This window comes from Protopterus annectens, chromosome 15.part0 (assembly GCF_019279795.1).
Source record: "Protopterus annectens isolate FY-2018-M chromosome 15.part0, PAN1.0, whole genome shotgun sequence".
NCBI classification, from domain to species: Eukaryota; Metazoa; Chordata; order Ceratodontiformes; family Protopteridae; genus Protopterus; species Protopterus annectens.
This window is the reverse complement of record NC_056749.1, coordinates 559097491-559107490: the sequence shown is the minus strand read 5'-3', so window position 1 is coordinate 559107490 and position 10000 is coordinate 559097491.

Sequence of the window (10000 nt, the reverse complement as noted above, 5' to 3'; positions counted from 1 at the left end):
TGTGCAGGTGTGTGTATGTGGTATGGAAGAACAATTGTGCCAGGGCTAGCCACCCATCATTGTGGATCTTAGCTCTAGATAACTGCCACTGTTGATGTGATATCCCAAACCCATGTGCAAAAATGGGAAAATGGGTTGTGTTTTGATTTTTACTCTAATCACAGAAGGAGGCTGTATGCTTTCCTTTTGTGATTTGTGTAGTTCTGACATTTTCTTTATCCAGCCTGTTAACTGATATGCCTGCTTCAACAAAATGTGCAATTTGTGAGAGTCAGGGACTCTATAATATCTATCAGGTTTAACTGGGGCTGGGGTTAAGGAGTCAGGTTTAAGCTGGATTCAGTGTACACATCATCCACAATATCTAATACTGGCAGGATAGCAAGGGGTCTGTGTTGAGGCAATAAAAGGATGTATATGAGCCTTTTCTTGGATTCTGAGTAATCCTGGCATTCCCAGTGGAAATGTTCCCTCATGGTATGTAAGATCTCCCCAAAGGAGTAGTCCTCAGGTGAAGAGGCTGATGGAATTGATTCTTCAGCTTCAGAATCCTCATAAGGAGTAAGGAATATCCTAGGTGTGAGGATGAGTCTGAGGAGATGGACACCTGGTCAGAAGATCCATAGTCTGCATCTTGTCTGGGCTTTTTATCAGGGGGGGGACGGGACACCCTAGTCAGGGTGATTAGGTCTTCGGCCATTTTTAGCATTTGTTTCGTAGGCATGGAAGCCTGTCCAGGAGAATGCTGTGTCTGTTTCTTTGCTTTTAAGGGGGGCTTAGACTTAACAGAGGGTTTAATAGTTAACTGGGCAGGTCTGAAAACACCCTCTGTAGCTCTGGATTGCTCAGCTACTTCGGTTCCCTCTATAGGGTTAAGTTCAGTAATCTGAATACCTAGTGCGTCCGAAGGCCCAGCCAGCTCCACATGGGAGTCGGAGGCGATCTGTGGTTCTGTGGAAGCGGTTGTCAGGGGCTGTGAAGGTGCCTCACTGAAAACCAGAGAACCGGCGACCGGCCTAGAAGAGGCCTCGGATGCCTGTCCTTGTCCTTGCGCTTTTTATGTATTCTGGTCATCTGAAGTTACGACGGCATGGTGCAATTGAATTTTCTGTCAAAATAATGTCGGGCGAAATCAAACCGACGTTTAATAGTACGCTTGTTAAACCTAGTACAAAACCGACAACCAGTGACATCGTGGTCTGGGCCTAGGCATGGAATACAATAGGAGTGGAAATCCTTATGAGGTATTTGCTTCCCACAAGAAATACAGTTATTAACTTTTACTGACATCAGTCTGAGGCAAGAAAATGTTTCCCCAATGGGATACTTAGCTTTTTTAGAAGACTTCGGTTCTGGATTCGGAATGAAAATCTCAGGAGTCGGCCGACCGGCACTTGCGAACTGCTTCTGCTTCGGGCACCGCGCGGCAAGAAAGACTGAAGAAAATGGAGTTGGCTGCATCTTATATATCCCTGGTGCACTGACGTCAGGGAGGAGGTGACAGCAACCGACGCCTGACCAAGACTTTGGAACTCAGGCCGACTGGGGAACCGCCTGACGGCAGGATAACCCAAGAGTAATGACTGCAGCAGTGTAACACGATGAACATCTAGTATTCTGTCTCCATTTAAACTGTTGTTAGCATGATTATTAGCTTGGAAAAAAAGCTGCAAGAATAATATAGAGCAAAATGAAATATAAAGGGTTGATTTAAAAATAGTATAAAATGCTGAACAGGTGTGCTGACAAAAAGAGCTTAATTAGATTTTGGCCTCCATGCAGAAAAAGGAGTATGTTACTGAGAAACAGACTTTGTAAAAATAGCTATGGCCAGAAGATGTCAACAAGATAAGGAGGAGCATCAGTAAGATAACATTGAGTTTTCAGAAGTTTTTCCATGGACCATCAAACTACAAGGAACCAAGGACAAGGGAACAAAGGAAAACTGTTATACAAAGAAAGAACTGTTATACATCAGACTTTGGGGACAAACATCAGACTTTATATAAATATGAGTGCGTATAAACAAGCTTTGGGAATTTGCCATAGAGAGCTGACAGTATCTGTATAGCATGCTTGTAACCAAGAGAAGAATGCAATAGTAAAAGCGTATTAATTGAAGCAGTTTGTCTCGGTGTATTTCTTTTAATCTTTCTATTAAACCAGTATTAAAGTTGAGATCTGCCAGACTTTGAAATATCCCATGTATTTACCTCCTGGTCACTAGGTGGCAGTATTGTTCCATGGATATATACATTTATACCTTTTTGTAACAAAAAATTTTTTATATCCATGATTTAAAATGTAGTTATAGTGATTTTATACAGTGTATTTTTATTGAACTATGTCTATTCTATACATTTGCATATACCTGCTATATTATGTGAGACCATGTATTTTTAGGTAAGAAGGTTAGGGATGAGACTGTTGATTAATTGCATTATAGTACCAACTGATGGTATGTTTTTATTGGATAGTAGTTTAATTATTAATTGGATGGTATGTTTAAGCTGCTTTGTTAATTGAATCTGTTGTATTGATTCTGATGAAGACTTCTGTCGAAAACGTACTGTGTTGGTAGCGTTATTAATAAACTGTGTCTACTGAACTCCCCTTGGGGTTTTTGCTGTGTTGCGAGTATCCACTGTATTCAGTTTGGAGGTCCTACTGTGTTGCGTGCTTCCTTTGTGGTTTTTAGGGCAATTCATTTGGTTATTTGTGCTCCTTATTGCCTTTCACTCCGTTTTTGTTATTGTGTGTGCGACGTCATGTCGGACACCACGGAGGCAGCAACCGATTTGGACACTCGCTCTGATACCAGAGGTGAACTGAGAAAGGTCATAGGACAGCTCTCCCAATTGGTGGAATTGCTCACACCGGTGTGTACTTCCTTGGTTGGACTGGCTTCCGGCCGGTGTGGTGTTTTGCAGAGGGAGCAGCAAGTACGGGGAACTGATGGTCCGCTTGAACTAACCAATGGCTCTGGTTCACAGGGGAACCAAGCGTTCATAGATTTTCTGAGGCTTCTTCATTCTGGCACCCCACAGGAGGGTAGCAGTGGATTATCGTCGTCTGCTGTTCACGTTGATAGCGGTCCTGAGGTGGTCAATCAAGGTGACTTTTCCAATAAACAGCCTAACCTTGATTTTCAAGGTTTTTTAAAAAAGAACTATGAAATGCAAGGGGTTAACAGTAATGTACAATCTGGGGACAACACGTTTAAAACATACAGGCAAAGCCTTGATGATTTGTATTTTTATTTGGAAAAATACAAAAGGTTGGAGTGTGATTGTACTTATTTGAAGGAATGTTTGAGCAAACAGGTGGTTCCGAAGGGACTTAGAATTTCTAAGTTTTCAAACAAAGTACAGGAGGGTTCAGTGTTCCATTTAGACCTGTTGAAAATTTATGATCAATGTGGCTTTGAGGTTATCAGAGCTATTTTAAGTGAAAATGGGAGGGTTATGTCAGCTATTCTAACAGAAATGGAGACTATCAATAATAGGATAGTAAAAGATCTTTTATTTGAAGTTGAATATGAGAAAAAATTGTATTTTGATATTTTTTCCCTGATAGATACTGATTGTATAACCAATATGAATAGGAAAAGGGGGAAGCTAGAAAGGGACATTAGGGAATACAAGGAAAAGACAGCATATCCCAAACCAAAGTTTTTTTCTAGGCTCCTTGAGTCTAGAATTATTTCTAATCAAAGGGACTACCAGTCACATCCCCCTGAGGAAGCTAATTTGGGTAATTTTGAAGACATTCCTTTATTTGGGGAGGACTCCCCTTTAGATCAAAGATCCCCACTTCGCCGATCCAATCGGATTCGCAACTTGAATCAAACACAAAATCATTGGAGGGGTTACAACAGGAGATAGAGGCCCTTCCTTATATTACCTGGGATGGTAATACCTTAGCACTGCAAAATTACAAAATCTTTAATTATAGTAGTATTGATGTACAACCTGAACATTTCCAGCTTTTCTCTAAGGGTTTTAAATTTGTTCCTAATAGGAAGGCCAGTATTCCCAGATCTATTATTGATCTGAAACTATTTTTGAGAAAACAGAATTTGGCTCTTATATTTCAAGGGCAGGAAACTAGTACACCATCTACTACAGTTCTTAAAAGGAAGAGTACTTTCAACCCCCCTCTACATCCCCAATTAAAGAATTTTGGTAATCTTATGGAGAGGGAGATTAGGAATATTGTATCGAAACATTATGTACACCCCAATTTGTCACAGATAGAGAAGAAACTGATTAATGAACTAAGGGACGAAGGTAAGGTAAGAGTCATGTACTCGGATAAGGGAGGTGGGACACTCCTTATGGATCATATCGTTTATGAATCCAAGATGAGGGACTCACTTCATGATACCTGTAAATATTCTAAGGCATCTATCAACAAGGTAAATATTGCTAAGAGCAAGATTCATTTAATGCTTCAAGAATTGTTGTTGGATGGCTCTATCTGTCAAGAACAATTTAATTTTTTGTTCAACCAACAACTTCGTGTCCCAGCCATTTTTGGTATACCCAAAGTTCACAAGAATCCCTTGGATCCTCCTTTGAGGTTAATTGTCTCTGCTGATGGCTCTATTACCACCCCACTAGCAAAATTTGTGGATAATAAGCTCAAGAGACTATCATATTCTAGTGACACCGTCCTCAAGGATTCATGGGATTTTTTGAGGTGTGTCCAACCACATTTCAACAGTCGTGATATGATTTTTGTTACTTTAGACATAGTTGATTTATTTGGTTCTATTCCTCACGAGACTGGATTATTATGGCTGGAACAGTCTATCATTGATAATGGCACATTCTCTTAGGGTGATTTTACCAATTGTCTTTTATTTATGGAAACTATTTTGAAAAACAATTATATGTTTTTCCAGGGGGAATTTTTCAAACAAAGCAAAGGTGTTGCTATGGGTGCTAAATGTGCGCCAACATATGCTAATATTGTTTTGAACTGGTGGGAGCAGCTCTATATTTTGGAATGTCCATATAAGAAAAGTTGGTCCTTGTACAAGAGATGTTTAGATGATATTTGTATCTTTTGGATTGATACCGAGGAAAGATTTTATGAATTTCTTGATTATGTGAAGGGAACAACTAATTTTCTAGATTTTACTTTTGAGATTAACGTTGAACAATTGTATTTTCTTGATGTTTCACTTAGGAAGGTTGATCAAGGGTTTTCTTCTAGTATACATCGTAAGAAAACTTTTTCTAATTCTTACCTTCATTTTAGGAGTGCCCACCCTTACAGTCAGAAGAAAACTTTGGTAAAGGGACAACTGGTAAGGGTTAGTAGAATGACCTCTGATGACCAGGATTTTTCCAAGGAATGTGACCATGTGCTCAGTATGTTGGTGGATAAGGGTTACCCTATGTGATTGTTGGAGGAAGTTTTGGAAGGGGTGGTTAAAGCAAGACGGGATAGGTTTGCCCCTATTTTGGGACAAAACCCACCCTCCTCTTCTGAAGATTCGGGGAAAGATATTCCCAATAATTGGGATAGGGCATATATACTGGATTATTCCGGGGATTCCGGACCCATTAAGGAAATGATTTCCAGAGAATGGACCAGGTTTGTCCAAATTATGGATTTACCCATTAATAAACAAATGCCTTTAAAATTTATTTATCGCAAGGACACTAACTTCAAACAGATTTTTGAATTTAGTGGTCCAAAGCCTAAGAGCATAGGTCCTCGAGGGTATGGAACCTACAAATGCGGTTTTTGTTCACAGTGTCCCTGGATAGTCAATAAAGGTCAGGTCTTTTTGGAAGCTAGAAATAAACTGCTTACTAGTAAGGGAACTTTTAATTGTAATAGTTATGGGATAGTATATTTGGCCATATGTGACCAATGTACCTCTTTCTATGTGGGGAAAACAGAAAGAAAACTGAGGTGCCGGATTTATGAACACACCTATGAAATTAAGAAACAGAACACCAATAATGCTTTGTATAGGCACGAGTTAACTTGTTCCAAGGCGGCATTGTTCTTTTTTATCTTGGATTCTGTGCCCAAGGATATTAGGGGAGGTATGTGGGAGGACAAATTGGAATACAAGGAATTGTATTAGCAGATTATTTTAGAATGTAATAAATCTCCTGGTTTGAATGATTTTCTTTCTATTAAACCAGTATTAAAGTTGAGATCTGCCATACTTTGAAATATCCCATGTATTTACTTCCTGGTCACTAGGTGACAGTATTGTTCCATGGATATATACATTTATACCTTTTTGTAACGAAACATTTTTTATATCCATGATTTTAAATGTAGTTATAGTGATTTTATACAGTGTATTTTTATTGAACTATGTCTATTCTATACATTTGCATATACCTGCTATATTATGTGAGACCATGTATTTTTAGGTAAGAAGGTTAGGGATGAGACTTGATTAATTGCATTATAGTACCAACTGATGGTATGTTTTTATTGGATAGTAGTTTAATTATTAATCGGATGGTATATTTAAGCTGCTTTGTTAATTGAATCTGTTGTATTGATTCTGATGAAGACTTCTGTCGAAAACGTACTGTGTTGGTAGCGTTCATAGGTTCATAGGTTTATACTAGGCTATCTGCCCTAAGGCATTTATAAGCCTAGCCCAAAGTTTTGTGGCTTAATAAACTGTGTCTACTAAACTCCCCTTGGGGTTTTTGCTGTGTTGCGAGTATCCACTGTATTCAGTTTGGAGGTCCTATTGTGTTGCGAGCTTCCTTTGTGGTTTTTAGGGCAATTCATTTGGTTATTTGTCTCGGTGTATTCCTTGTACTTAGTAAAATACAGCAATGAAGTAGTTGGTCTGTGGTATGCATGCATGCAAAAGAAGTAACAACAAGAAACCAACAGAAGACATGCGTATATAAGTTTTCAAGATGATTACTGATTTTATATATATATATATATATATATATATATATATATATATATATATATATATATATATATATATATATATATATAGATATATATATATATATATATACATATAGATATATATATATATATATATACATATAGATATATATATATATATATATATATATATATATATATATATATATATATATATATATATATACATATATACATATAGATATGTAGCTATAGATGTAGATACAGATACACACACACACACACATATATATATATATATCTATCTATATATATATATATATATATATATATATATATATATATATATATATATATACATAGGCTTACTATCATAATTCCGACGCTTATGTTGTCGACACCATTACAGCGAATGGCAAGGGTCAAATGGTGACAATGTCGAACCCGACATTGTCGAAGTACAAATCTCACCAATATTTCGACCCATGTTGAAGCCCATTTGGAGGTCAAATTCGAGATGTACTTTCGGCAATGTCGGAATTCGACATTGTCACTTTCGCGCTTAGGAATTGGAGATAGTGACTTTTGACAGAATGCACTTCGAGTTTATATATATATATATATATATATATATATATATATATATATATATACACACACACACATATAGATATATATATAGATATAGATATGTAGATATAGATATAGATACTGATAGATTAACAGTGTGCACATTTCTCTGTACGTATATACATATATGTGTGTGTGTGTGTGTGTGTGTGTGTGTGTGTGTGTGTGTACATTTGTTTAGTCAGAATGTACATTGGCATAATTTGAAGTCTTTACATTACACTCAAGTTTGTTTCTTCAATGTATGTTTTTATTCTACCATGTGATTTTTGAGTAGTTTAAGCAGCGTCAGTGACTCTTGACTCACTGTCACTGCTATGGTTTTATGATACGATCTGTGATTAGTGCAAAGTTGCCTTTTTTCCTACTGTTGTGTGCTCACAGGACTGGTGTATTTAAGGTTACAATGGTAAGCTGAGTATAGATGGAGGGACATGACCCCGACAAAGAAAAAAAAATGTTTTTCTTTTCTTTTTTTTTTCATTTTCACCTAGGTTACTATCAATGAAATGCTGTGTTTGTGTGTGTGATGTATCTATATGTGTGTGTGTGTGTGTGTGTGTGTGTGTGTGTGTATGCAAATAACTACCCCACTGCAGAATGGAGCAGATATATATATCATCTCTAGCACATTAGCACAAATATTTCTTGACTTTATCTCTACAAATTCCATTGAACATATACCCAGTGTACTCACTGGGGGAATCAACATCCTGAAGTCATTCTTACAGATGAAGGGGAAAGCCTGCTCCATCCTTTGCATATCATCATCACTTGCCAGGTTAGATCATTAAATTGTTTCCCTCGAAGTAAAATCAGAACCTGAGACACCAGCTGTCCTGCTACCTTTAAAAATTTCTCCAAGGCAATTTCTTTTCCACACCACACCTGAGTGTGTGGAAATGTACACTGCTATCTTATACCAATATGTCAATAACTGCATTGAAGTAGCAGTTCTCACTAGGATCAGGTGTGTACCAAACCCCAGATATAAACTCCTGTGTGGACCCACAATATAAACAAGCTGTACGACGAAAGGAAGAGTATTATGGCTGTGGAAAAATACTGAAGTCAACATGTTTTGTATTCTGTATTTAAAGGGTTAAGCAGAAAAATGTTCACTGCGTGCAAACTGAAATGTTCTGGAAAATGTTGATCACTGAGGAATGCAGGAGTTAATCTTAAACTGCTGATAAAGTTAATGGTGCAAGAATAACTGTGGTACTGGCTGGTAAAAACAAGTAATCAAACTATCAATTTTAATGAAAGTCTTCTGTGCTACGTGTATGTACGTGCAGGAGGGTCTATATAAGGAGAACTTAAAAGTACAAGTAGCCAGACTGCTGGCATATTACTATCATGTAGCAGGTCTCCATGCATGTAAAATAAAGCTGTTTTACTTGCTTACAAGAACTTAATTGTGATTCTTCCAGAATATGTTGAGAATGAGTAAAATCTTCGTGACATAACTGAGCGTAGCGTTAGAGGCGGCCCTGCTGCACGGGCGCGAATAATCGAACAAAGAGGAGGCTGAAAACCTGCGCCGGGTGGAGAGAGATCAGGCTCTCTCGAATGAAAGACCTCCAACTGAAACAGGTTGAAATTAGAAGGCCAGTCACTCTTTCCAGATTCAATCCGTGGTGGCAGCGAAACAGAGGCGGAGGAATCACAAAGGTGAAGCAACAACTATTTTTTTTGTTGTTTCTGGAGATTGGAATTTCTTTTTGTCTAAATTTTAAGGGACCTAGTCAAGGGAGAAATTTAATTTTCTCAAGTATAAGGAGGTATATGTGAATAAATTCCATATACAAAGAGATCTCAGGAACAGGAATAGTTTCTCTTAAAATGGGAACAGGAAACCAGTTGCGTCAAAGGTGACGACAATCTGAAGATAAAAAGTTTATGTTTGATTTACAATTTCCAAAGGAACGTAAAATATTTAGATAAATAGAAAAAAAAGATCATGGGTTTGGTGGATGTTTAAATAAGTCAGAATGTCAAAATCTAGTAAGATTACTGTGCTTACCAGAAACAGGCAGGAAATGAAGACAAGGAATCAAAAGAAGGGTGGGGTTTCCCAGGCACAGAAATAGCTGGAGGGGAAACAGCTAAATAAAAGACATAGGAACAAAATTTGAAAAAAGGGTGTGGTAATTCAAGTGAACGAGATGTGTACTTTGTTAAAAAGTGAAGATAATAAAACTTCCAAGTGTGTAGAACCAGAATGCAGACTCTCAGATAAAATAGAAGAACATTGGAAGCCCAAGGCAGATTGGACTTGGCATTAATCAATGCATTCAATCAGATGACGAAACCGTGACAGATTATCTACATCGTCTCACACAATGGTTTTGATGCTCATAGTGGGTTGATTAAGGTGAGAAAATCAGGAGAAATGACTCATACCCTATGAACAGCTTAATTAAAGAAATGCATTCTAAGTGGGCTGCAAGACAGCCATTGGTAACTTTATACAAAA